The sequence below is a fragment of the Camelus ferus genome, chromosome 6 (assembly GCF_009834535.1).
Source record: "Camelus ferus isolate YT-003-E chromosome 6, BCGSAC_Cfer_1.0, whole genome shotgun sequence".
Lineage (NCBI taxonomy): Eukaryota > Metazoa > Chordata > Mammalia > Artiodactyla > Camelidae > Camelus > Camelus ferus.
The window spans coordinates 43,460,790-43,474,490 of NC_045701.1; the positions used below are offsets into that span (position 1 = coordinate 43,460,790).

The 13,701-nt window shown below is 38.2% G+C and overlaps 1 pseudogene; it reads left to right on the forward strand.

The window, feature by feature from the left end:
• LOC116664442 overlaps window positions 1–13,701 on the forward strand; it is a 31,184-nt pseudogene that overhangs the window by 10,262 nt on the left and 7,221 nt on the right.

Here is a 13,701-nt window from a genome sequence, read left to right on the forward strand (position 1 = left end):
CAGGTCAAGAGGATTAAGAGGAACAAACTACAAAGTATAAAATAAATAAGTCACAGGGATATACTGTATAAGACAGGGAATACAGTCAATATTTTAGAATAACTCTGTATGGAGTATAATCTATACAAATATTGAATTATGAAAAAAAGAATAGTAATCTAAATGAAACTGAAGAAATCAATAAAATTTGATAAATTCGTACTTGACCTGAGTTTTCAAGGAAGAGAAGGTGAAGAAAAGAAGCAGAGAGCATTCTAGACAGTGAAATGATGAACAAAATGCTCAGAGCTTTAAAAGAGAAGAGGACAATTTTTAATACTCCATTTTACAGAGAGAAGTTTGAGGCTCAGAAAGGTTAACATTGGTATGATTCTGTGTCTACATGTTTGAAACGTCAAGATGGGTTCCCAGAGGCTTCAAAGATTCAAAGGTCCTTAAGTCTACAATGAAAGGTTCAGAGACGTCCAGTGCAACAGTCTCTATGTTCAGATAGTAACAGGTGAATTGACTGCAGCATTCATAGGAAAACTGACATCTTCTAAATTGGCAGGGATGAGTTTCTTCTGCTATGATCATCTGCTCTTTAAGTTCCCTAAACTTAAATGATAGCCACTGTTTTGCATTTTGTAAAGAGAAAGTCCAAGATAGTGGGAAAAACTGACTTAAAGTCAGGAGACTGGAAGTCCTGATCTACCTGGACTACATGATTCCTAAGCCCCATTAGCTCTAAAATCCTACAACAATATAAAAGTTCTGCTAGGCCAGGATACAGAGTTAAGCAGAACGGTATCCTTCCAACTCTAATCCCAATGCTGTATTTAGGTTAACTTCTCTCTTAAAACTAATTAAAATCACTGGCTCTTTTGGGGCAACCTGATCTGCATATCTGACTCATTTTCTTGTAGTGGTAGAAATGGAAAGAGACACAAAGGAACATAGGTCTGAGTCCACATGGCCCCATCTGTATGCAAATCACAAAGCAGAATGCAAACACTTAACACCAATAATGTCAGAGTTTTTAAAGCAAGTAATTTCCTTTTCCTGACACAGTTTTCATGAACCTTGTCCAAACAGTCTCTTGCAAGTTACTTAAGGTCTAAGAGCTTCTTCCAGGGAAATAGGTTCCATTACTCCTTTCCAGTTTTGAGCAGAGAAGAGCTCAGGGAGAGGCCCTGGGCGGAAGGGACGACTGTACGAGGGATTCTTACTTCTAAAACTTGCAGAAACTTCTCACTGCATTTCCATGACCATTATTTTGCCAGGACCCCAAGGATACACCATTCTCCTTTAAAAATTTTGGCTCAGATTTCAATTCAAACAAAATATTTTTTCCTTATCTTCTTTTGGACATATTAAGCTGCTATTTTGAAAAAGTCTTTACATAAAAATTAAAAGAAACAATAAAAAAAAATCAAAAGGCAGGGCCCACTTTACAAAGTGTACATTTCCTCTCCGAAACTAGCTAATTCAGTCACTTACTCCTCACCCGTGCCTACTCCATTCTATATCTGTTTGAAGCACAAAATCAACCTTTGAACTCTTAGGTTTAACTCTTCTTTCTGTTCCCGTCTTTGTCACCTTTCTTCCCAAGTCGCAGTGTCGGGTAGAAGCGTTAGTCACTCAGACCTTCTGGGGAAATGAACAGCTAGCGGTTTCGATGTGCAGCACAACTTTCATGTTCTACTGGGACCACATCCTAACAGTGAAGACCCAGGAGCTTAAGTCTCTGTCCCTTCCTCCCCAGTGGTCAGCCCTACTTCTTCATAACTTCATTATAAGCTTTCTTAACTTTGCACCAAAAACAAACAAACAAACAAGCCCTCAGGAAATATCTCTACAATTATGTAAAGTAACTTTTAAAAGTTTCATGAATTAAAAAATTCGGGAACATTCACCACTCTTCCCCCACTGCATCACAAGGCAAGCAGCACAGTCTCTTCCCAGCCCCTCCTTGAGTACCCCCAGGGCTTCCTCAATCATCACGTCTCACTGCCCAGATGTAGTCAAAAGTGTTAAGCTTCTCTTAAATTTGAGACTAAAACATTCATCATAGTTACAAATCTATCCTCCAGTCTGATGCTGGGAATGACACGCAACATTAATCTCCTCTTCCCTCTAGGGCTTGCCAAAGATCAAAAAAATTTTTGACTGTAAATGGCTCTCAGCATCGATACATCCTGAAACCATCTGTGTATCTCAGGAAAGAAAGAAAGCTCACTTGCTTCTACGAAAAAAACATTCATGTTTTTCACGCTCGGGGCCTTATTCCTGAGAATCAAATTGGAAAACACCATTTTGAAGGCACATTCAAAGACAGGGACAATCTGTGAAGGAAAAAAATAGCTCCTAGAAACAAGTAAACAATTCTATACTCTGGATCTTTGAAAACAAGATAAAAGTACTTTATAAAGGAACAATATCTAAGGCGCTTAGAAAAGCTGAAGTCAATTGTGAACCTGATTTGCTGGCAGTCTTCTCATAAGAGGAGGCAGGCATTCTTTTTTTAAAGGTTGTCTTGCTCATTACACAAGAGGCAGAATTTTAGCTTTAGCCTTCTTAACGTACTGACAGGAAGTACACCGCAAGCAAGTTCCCACTGCCTATAGAATAAAGGCCAAATTCCTTGGTATAGTGTACAAAAGCTCTTCGTGACGTGGCCCCAGCTTGGCTTGCTGGCCCTACCTCCTCTATGATCTCACTGCATCCTTTGTTCCAGCAGTACTAATCATTAGTAGTTTCTCACATCTGTCACGTTCTCTCAGGTCTCTGCACATATGCACATCCCTTGCTGTTTTTGGAATGCTCGCTTCTCCCACCTCACTGTCTAGCTAACTTCTATTTCTCCTTCAAAACTCAGAGTAAGCGTCATCTATTGGAAGTCTTCTCTGACTCCCACAGGTTGAAGCAGGTCCCTCTCTATTCTTACCGTCCTCTGTACTCTTTAGGTTAATGGCCACACTGGGTGAATTGAGGTGAGAAAGTCCTCTAAGAGCACCATGATCTTAATCCATTATTTCTCAGGGACTGAATTTACAGAGAGATTTTAAAAAACTATACCCACAGTGGCTGTTTTACAAATATGAATACCCAAGAATAGCTTTATAAAGAATATATAATACCAAAGTATTAAACAGCAAATTTTTGTACATTTTAAATTATACTAAGGTTTATATTCTTCTATGTCTTTGAAGGAATTCATTTTATTTATTTGTAAGTATTGATCTATACATACATAGGAATTTCATACTCTTAGAAACAACAGTTCTCGGTTTAAATTTTTATAGCTTCCAGAAAATATAAGCTAACATTTAAACGAATCCAGTGGTGAATCAAATTTATAAAAGCAATTATAATCTTATATATAGTGTACATGCTTGTACATTATATTTTCTTAAATAAGGCATCTCTGTACAATCAATTACAACTAGATAAATATCATCACAAAAAACCTTTAGAATGACTAGAGTAGCACTAAAATGAACATACTTCCTGTCTTAAGTGTGTTTTGAGCAGGGATTGGAAGATGGAGAGGATATGCATTTTTATGAAAGAGATTAAGTAACAAATACTGCAAGATAGGGTGTCTACATGATCCTCTATAGGTAAACTTCAGTGAGTTTTGCTTTTCTAAAAATAAACAAATGTGAATAGGTTTGTTTTGCTAAAGTAGAAATTATAAACCAGTAGGTAGCAGGAGAGGAATACAACTTTTGAGTTGAGGGGGAAGTGGAGTAGTATGTACGCTCAGGGCAGGAGAAGACAGAGATGTTAGACGACAGTTGAAGAAATGTTTGGAATCAGAGTAGAGACCTATTTGATGGAATTAAGCAACTGGCAGTCATCATGGCTTCCAAGAAGGAAATAGACAAAAATAATTATTCTATGAGAAGCCTGAAGGGAAAGGAGACAGATTGGCAAGAGATTGTTTAGAGATAAAGCCCCACTGGAGAAAGAAGGGAAGAATAAAGAGAAGAGCTAGAGAAACATTGTAATAAGGAAAGAGTTAAGAATAATTACGCAGCTATACTTCAAGAAGTTCAGGAGTCTAGTGGCCAGAAACACTAAAAGTAAGTTAAAGGATAGGAGAATATCTACAATGGGTCTCTTCAACATTGACAACTGACAGTCCTTCTCATAATAGTATATAACATTTATCTAAGATCAAACAAACTCCAAAAGGAAATTTGGGGAGGGAGGTGCAGAGGGAACAGAGGTGATATGACAAAGTGATTCTAATGATCAGCTGGAATATAAATTGATGGAAGTAGTCAACAAAAAATGTTTAAGAAATAAAAAAAGGAAAGTTTATTTTCTAATTACTAGAGGTTTTTTAAAATGCTAAAATAATAAGAATGAAAGCAGCGTGATACTTGTTTTAAGAACTAGTAGAGTGATGATTACACAAAAGAATAGAAAGCTTAGAAGTAATGCATAGTATATGTAAAAATGTATATTCAAACGACATTTCAAACTACTGAAACTTTTTCAAGAAGAATAGACAATCTGAATAGATCTATAACAAATGAAGAGACTAGATTAGTAATCAGTTACCCACAAAGAAAAACCCAGGCCTGGATGGCTTTACTGCTGAATTCTACTAAACATTTAAAGAAAAATGAATGCCAATTTTCAGAAACTCTTCCAAAAATTAGAAGAGGAGGGAATACTTCCCCACTTATTCTATTAGACCATTATTACCCTGGTACCAAAACCAGACAAAAACATCACTGAGGGAAAAAAAACTACAGACTAATATCTTTTGTAAATAGGGATGTAAAAACCCTCAACAAAATATTAGCAAACTGATTCCAGCAACATACAAAAAGAATTATATACCATGGCCATTTAGAATTTATGCCAGGTATCCAAGGTTAATTGAACATCTGAAAATGAATTACTGTAATGCCATTTATCAATAAAAAAAAAAACCCAAAAAACTCATGGTCATCTGAATAGAAATAGAAAAAATATTTGCTTAAACCCAACACCCTTTCATAATAGAAACACTAAACAAACTATGAATCAAAGGGAACTTCCACAACCTGATAAAGGGTTATCTACAAAAAACCCACAGCTAACATAATAATTAATGGTGAAAAACTGGATGCTTTCCCTCTAAGATCAGTACCAAGATAAGGGTGTCTGCTCTTGCTACTTCTATTCAGCATCCTATTAGAAGTTCTAGAAAAGGCAATAAGGTAAGAAAAAGAAACAGAAGTTGTCCAGATTGGAAAGAAGAAGTAGAACTATCTCTATCCACAGATACCATAATCTTATATGTAGATAATCCTAAGGAATTCACCAAAAAACAATAAAAACTAATTAATGAGTTCAGCAAGATTGCAAGATCAATATACAAAAATCAATTACATTTCTTATACACTTGCAATGGGCAATCTAAAAGTGAAATTTTTAAAACTCCATGTATAACAGCATCAAAAAAGAATAAAATGCTTAGTAACAAATTTAGCAAAAGAAGTGAAAAACTTATGCTCTGAAAACAAACATTATTAAAAGAAATTAAAGAAGATTTAAATTAATGGCAATCATCCCATATTTATGAATTACAAGACTTAATATTACTAAGATGGCAATATTCTTCAAATTGATCTACAGGTTCAATGCAGTCCTGATTAGAATTTCAGCTGACATTTTTATAGAAATGGACAAGTTGATTCTAATATTCATACGGAATTGCAAGAAGACCAGAATAGCCAAAACAGGCTTTCAAAAGGAGAACAAAGTAAGAAGGCTCACAATGCTCAATTGGAAAACTTCATAAAAGCTACAGTAATCAAAACAGTGTGGTACTGGCATGAGGACAGACACACAGAACAATTCAATAGAATTTAAAGTCCAGAAATGAACCCGAATGTTTATGGTCAACTGATTTTTAACAAGGGTACCAAAATCATTTAATGAGAAAAGAAGAGTCCTTTCAACAAATGGTTTGGGGACAACTGAATAGCCACATGCAACAGAATAAAACTGGATCCTTACCTCTTACCACTTCCAAAAAATTAACTCAGGATGACTCAAAGATCTAAATGTAAGCACTAAATCTATAAAACTACTAAAAGAAAATATAGGGATGAGTCTTCATGACCTTGGGTTTGGCAATGGCTTCTTAGATACGACACCAAAAGCAGAAGCAATGAAAGAACAAACAGGTATTTTGGATTTCATCAAAATTAAAAAAAATTCTGTGCATCAAAGGATACTACCAAGAAAGTGAAAAGATAGCCACAGAATAGGAGGAAAGTTTTTCTAACTATGAATGTAATAAGAGTTTAATAACAGAATACATAAAGAGCTCTTGTAACTCAGCAATAATCTGATTAAAACATGGACAAAGCACTTAAATAGATATTTTTCCAAAAATGATATGCAAATGACCAACAAGCATATGAAAAGATGCTCAACATCATTAGTAATTAGGGAGATGTTAATCAAAACCATAATGAGATACACTTCACACCCACTAGGATGGCTACTTTTTTTTAACATGGAAAATAATAGAGTATTTACAAGAATGCAGAGAAATCGGAACACCTGAATGTTGCTGGTGTAAATGTAAAATGATGCAGCCAGTGTGGAAACCAGTTTGGCAATTCCTCAAAAAGTTAAACATAGAATTACCATACAATCCAGCAATTTCACTCATAGATATCTACCATAAATAATTAAAAACAGGTACTCAAATAAATATGTGTGCATAAATGCTCATTCCAGCATTATTAACAACAGCCAAAAGAAACATCTCAAATGCTTGTCAACAGACAATTGAAGAGAAAAATTTGAGAAACCCATACAATAGAATATTATTTAACTATAAAAAGGATGAAGTACTGATACAGTCAACAATAAAGATGAACCTTGGAAACGTTATGCTAAGTAAAAGAAGTCAATCACAAAAGATGAAAAATTATATGATCCTACTTACATAAAATGTCCATAATAGGTAAATCTGTAGAGACATAAAGTATATTAGTGGTTGCTTAGGGACAAGGCAGGGGGCTAGGGGAGAGATGGGGGATAAAAGGGTGATAAAGAGTTTCTCGTTATACTGATAAAAATATTTTAAAACTAGCCGTGGTGATGGTTGCATCTATCTGTGACTGTGTTAAAAACCACTGAACTGTATGATTTAAGTTGGTTAATTATTAAGTAAATGAATTATATTTTCATAAACTTGTCTAAGAAAAAGACAGAGAGAGAGAGAACTGGAGGAATATACACCAAAACGTTAATGATGGTGAGACTGTGAGCAGGTAAATACGGCCAGTGGCTCAGTTAAGACATCATGCTCTTGGGACAGTTGATACCAGTGAGTCCTTCATAAATACTGGCTGATGCTAAAAAATAAAAAAAGACTTTATGCAAATTTCCAAGAGAAAAGAACTAAAAACCACTTCAGTTTTGGACAAAGTGTAGTCAAAGGGACCAAATTCACCCTCCTGCTTGAAGCAGGAAAAAATAGTAACAAAAACATGTGAAAAACATTTTTGAGGCACCAGACATCAGATAACAAAGGACAGGGATCCCTAAGAGATAGGAAGCAAACAAGATGAGCCCACAAAGTGCGCCAGTTTACCGTCTTGCGTTTCCAACAGTGCAGCAGAGAGTGGGGAATCAAGATGTACCAGCAGACTCCCGGAGTTGAGACAAAGCAGCCTGAATTCTCAGGAGAGGAGAAAACTGAATAGAAAGGGAACTCCAGAGGATTGCAGATAATTCCTCTCAAGTGTTCAGTTGATTACTGATCAACACATGTTCTTAAGAAAATTACCCAAGGCCAAGGAAAGAACTACTCCAGAGAATTAGAAGTAACTGTGCCTGGTTTTCACACAGGTCTGGGAAGAGTGCCTGTTCCCACCAGACTGGGGAGCCTCACGATCCACAGGGCATCTGACAGAGAACATAGAATGGTCTTACCTTAATACTGGGGGATAATTAGCCCTACACTGAGCACTGCTGCAGCCACACCTCACAAGTCTTTAAAGTTAGAACATCCACAATATATAAAGAATCATATATTCTCAAAACTGAGTAAGAGAACAAACAATCCAATTGAAAATGGGAAAAGTAACTGAACAGATACTTCAATAAAGAAGATATACAGAGGCCAAATAGGCACATGAAAAGATGTTCAACATCATACGTCATCAGGGAAATGCAAATTAAAACCACCCTGTGATACCACCTCACGATCACTAGGGATGGCTAAAATGTAAATGACTGACCATACAGTTGTTGGTGAAGATGGGGAAGAACTGCAACTCTCATACACTACTGGTGGGAATGTGATATGGTACAATTACTTTGGAAAAGAGTTTTGTGGTTTCTTAATAGACATCTATTGTGTAAGCTAGCCATTCCTTTCTACATATTTACTCAGAAGAAAGCATATGTCCATACAAGGACATACAGGAATATTCATAGCAGCTTAATTTTTTTATAAGCGAAAAGTGGAAACAATGCCAATATCTATCAACAAGATGAATAAACTGCAGCATTTTTACAATGGAATCATATTAGGCAATATAATGAATTAAATGACGGACACATGCAAAAATACAAACAAATCTCAAAATAATTTTTGCTGAGCAGACAGAAGCCAGACCAAAGAAAAAATGCACATACTGTATGATCTCATTTATATAAAATTCTATACATTGCTAACTAAACTACAACAACAGAAATTAGATCAATGGTTGCCTGGACACGGGGCAGGAGAAGGACAAGGAGGAGAGAGAGGGGCTTTACAACAGGCATGCGGAAATTTGTGGTGATGATGTCACAGACGTATACAAATATCAACACTTTTCCAACTGTACACTTTATTTGAAAAAAAATTCATGCCAAGACAAAGTTCATGATTTCCTGTCATACAATGAAATTCACATTTATACATAAATTTCACCTAATTTTTCCTAAATGAGACATAACTTGTAAAAAAAAAAAAACCATAGCACTATATAATAAAAAGAAACCTTAGAGATTATTTAATATACTCCCCTCTCTTCCAGAAGAGGAAACTGAACTCTAGAGAGGTAGACTGGGCCAAGGTCACATCACTGGTAACAACTAGGAAAGGACCCCTGCCAGTACTCTTTTCTATACTCCATGGTTGTTTGAATGTTTCTCACCTTATGAATAAACTGTTCTCTGTGAACAGGCAGACTGTACATGCTATTACAACTATTCCTGCAGCTTATTCTAAGTTTTCATTTGGTAGGTAAGAATTTTGAAAGTGTAAAATTTTATCTGAATTATTTGCATACTGGAACAGTATTTACTTAATGGCTAAATTTTCAAATAAAATCCAGTTTTATATGAATGAGCCTGACATATTGTCTGTGTGAAAACCTTATAAAATGGTCTCATAATATTTGAATTTTCTTCCTACTACAGTTTATGTAAAAAAAACCACAGACCGTATCTTTGGACTGGCTATATAACTAAATGTTTATATAGTATGTATACTCAAAACAGAATCTAGGTTTATGCTCAACTGTGGACAGTTGAACTAAAAATAATTTAGTGCCGATTATGAAAATGTATCAAGATTGCAAACAGTTTTAAAAAGCAAAGTAAAGGTCTTTGGAAACAATTCTTCATTATAGAAATCTAATTACCAGGATTTTCTTTGGAATATCAGAGTGGCTATTATTCATTATAGGAATGTGGGAGACACATTCCAAGATCTATTTTTAATAAAAGGCAAGAGGACTTATGTTTTCTTATGTAATCAAATCTACACACCATACCGAACTTTCTACTCCCTATCTCCATCTCCTTTTGTTCTCTCCTTTTTCCAAAAAAACAAAACAAAGAGGCACACACACACACACACAAAAACAGCATATATTCTCTCCATGTTTCCTCAATGCCCCCTTTGCTCAGTGAGTCCATTCTAGCAAGACAGTAGAGAGAAGACTCTAACATGAAAAAAATGAGAGGCTCCGTATTTATGGGCCAATCTATGGTTTACCCAAACCCAATGATTTTAGTGGGAAAATGTTCAATAAATTTATATAGAGAGAGACATTTACAACTTACAGGTACTTCAGAATTCATTAATTAATAAGCTACGCTGAAACACTTCCCAAATGTGCTGTGCCAAGCAAACATTAAGTGATGATAATCCTTTTGCTCACCACTTAGGCGGAAATCCTCACGCGTTAAAAGATTGCTGAGGATAAAGGCGGCGGGCTGCTCAAGCCTTGCCTCGGTGGGGCGCATCTGCAGCACTTACTATTTACGACCCCCACGTGGTAAGTCCTCCCGCCGAGCAAGAACCTCAGCCTCACTTCCTGCTAACATTTGACTCTATGTAGTGTAGCACAGGGTTTTAAACGCTGACTTGACCCCGTTTTGAGGCCCTGGCTAGAGACTGGCCATTTCTGCTTCCTGGGCAGTCAATTAATTCCACACCCCTCACCACCTCCAATATCAGCTCTCACGTTCTGGGCCACTACACACCTGCTCTAAGGAACTGCCCCCCTGGGCCGGGTGCCACACAACCAGGGACAGCCTCTATGCCCCAGAGCCTGCTGAGTCAAACTAGACAATCCAAAATGTTTGCCCTGCCTCGCCTTTCTTCCTCTCAGAAACCACAGTAAAGGCACCTGCCCGCAGTTTTCCTCTCTCGCTCTGACTCATGACTAACCCTGGTTCTTCCCTGAGAGGCACTGCGTGGTGTGTTGTGCTCTCCCCTAGGAACTGTGGGTCCAGCAAACTGTAAAACCCTTGCTGGCTTCTCTCTCTTGAGCTGTTTTGGCCTCACCATACTTCATCCAAGGTAATATGCTTAAAACATGTTGGTGGGACGGAGGGAGGAAGGACTTTAATTAGCTTTTGAAAGCAACATGTTTCTTTTTCCTAAAATTTAACTCAAATCAAAATAATGTCTGCTCAGCATGTAAGCTCTTTATGGGAGAAGTTTGGAACGCAGAATAGTTCATAAAATATGATAAGCTATGTCTATTACATACTGAGAGCACTTAATAAGTCAGGCCAGGTGCTTATATTATGTTATGTTATCTAATATAATTCTGAAAAAAGACCAGTGAGGTAGAGCTACTATTATCCTTATTTAAATACAGGAATCTGAGGTACAGAGAAACATTTAAAAATTGTCTAAAATGACAGAGCTAGCAAATGGTGGAGCGGGGATTTGAACCCAGGTTTCTCTAAACCCAGAAGCTGAGCTCTTAAGTACTAAGTGATGCTACCCTCAAATAGCTGCTCATCCAACAAATACAGACTGAGTGCCTATTACGTGACAGACACTGTATTATGTGTCAGAGAAAAAGGCAGCAAACTGATACTCAAGATGCTTACATTATAATGACAGATTCTTTTTTCTCTAAGAACAAAATAGCTCGACAGGTACTGGATGGACTTTATCCAGGTGCGGCGAAAGTGTAATCATTTATTTGACTAAGCATCACCTCATTAGGTACAAACTAACAGATTTGTACCTCTACTATCCTTTGCCCCCTCCCTCCATTTGCGCGCACGCGCGCGCACAACACACACACACACACACACTCCATTAAAACTGGCCTTTTGGCTACTTCTTCCTTCTACCTAATTATGAAGTCTCAAGAAAATCCTGTAACTTTTTTCTGACTACTCTCAAATCCTAAAAAGTCCTCACGTACTTTTAGCCAAAAGAAATTTTTTTCATTATCTGAAATCTGTAGTTCAGACCTGTAAGCAAACCCTACACATTCTCCAGAGTTAAAGCACCCCCAGCTAGAGCTGCTCCAGCCCAGGAAGCCTGCAGTGAGGGAGATGAGCGTGGCCGCTGGCACCTGCCTCCATTCCCCGCCTTGTCCTTCCACTGCCCCCTCCCACTCTATGGTTTCTGAACCCCTGAGAGTGTGGCGGTGGGTGGAGGGCTGTTCTCTTGGTTCAGTGGATGTTTACACTCACAAGGTGCGTCTGTGCATTTCTCAGAAATTCAGAGTCGCCCACTGGAAGCCTCTCGTTGCATGTCCCAGGACAGAGGTGAAACCTCTGATTCCACCAGCCTCTTCCAAACCCCAACCTCAGTCAGAACATTCTGGTGACCCATCCCCACAGATTCTTGTTGAAATCCTGTCAACAGCTACCCACCAGCAACACTATCTGCAGCCCCTCAGAAGGCTTGCTCTGGTGATGTGTCCTTCTTCTGCATGGTCTTCAGACCTAATGCCACCACTCTGCCACCATAATTAGTGCACTTTTCCCCCGACACAACCCAATGGCTTGTCACCCTCAGAGCTCTTAAACGTGAGAAAGACACCACCAGTCCACTGCACCCCCCCACCACCAATTCTCCCCACCAAGGCAGAGCTTGAGGTGAGCAGGAAGCACTTGGCCATCCCCCTCCATGATGAGGGGATGGGAGCAGAGCACCTTGGACCCCCCACAGTTCTGCTTCTTCCACTCAGTGCTCTCACACCTAGATGACCACGCCCTTGGGGTGTCTAACACAGGTGCCCCAGAGCCTCACTTTGGAAAACTGGGATGTTCAGCACATTTGGTTTGCCTCAGCCAAAACCAAGGCTGAGTCTAATTAAACATTGTTTCAGAAACATACAGAAGGACGCTCACCAGACTGAGTACAGCACAGCACAGCAAAAACTGTCTCTATAAGGTTGTTTCCTAAAATTTTCCATTAAGGGAAATGGATTTGTCTTCTAATTCTGACTCTGCTCCTAGAAATGCTTTGTAAACCTGAATAAATCGTTAGTTTTCAGTGTCATCACCTACAATTATACAAAATTATAAAATTATTTAAAGTTTGTTGAAAAGTCTTTCCAGGAAAATAGAGCTCTGTCATTTGAGGATAACACACATCAATCTTAACCCAGAAAATGGTCAGAAAACTAAAAACTAGCCAGAGAGCAGCAGGAGAACTGCCTTTGTAAGTCCAAATTCCTGCCATCGTGCTCCTCATCTTCAGGAAGGATTTAAAATCTCACCTTCCCAAGTCTCAGAAGCGAGTCACTCTTCCTCAAGCCTGAGCTTGTGCCCCAGTTCTGGTAACTGAGCTTCTACATTGTTCTATTTGCCCAATTCCTTACCTGGTTAACCTGCTAACAGACAAGCTCACCCAGGACTGTTCTCCAGAACAATGACAAGGACTCGCTCCAAATTTAAGCCAAGTGTGAGGACCCCTGTGCCTGTTGGCACACTGCTCTGAAGTGAGCACCACATGCTTCATGCATACCCCGTGCTCCTGGAACCACTGTCCTCTCAGGCACTCCACCACCTCAACATGAGCTCCTTGTTAGCTGTTCCCTCACCCTAGGACAGGGCACAGACCCAGTGCCACTTCATCACAACACCTACCCTGTGCAGGATCCTACCACATGCAAAGTAGTGACATAAATGCCAAATGGTGCTAACAAGGCTAAAAGGATGCATCTTTCCAAAATGTACTGTTTACAGTGTTTCCTCCTTTATCCTCTTGGTTTTAAAGAGTAACATTTTCTGTTGTTTTACATGGCTGACATAGAGTAACTGCCTTAAAATCATATCATTTTACCTCTCTGTCCTTAGAGCATAGGTTCCACAAACATAAAGTATTGATGTTGTTTAAGAAATGTGCAATGGGACAATCAATAAAAACAATTAAGTGTGATGACTCTAGTGCAGATGTCCTGAATCCAACGTGTCTCAAAAGGTTTTGACAACATCCAAAGC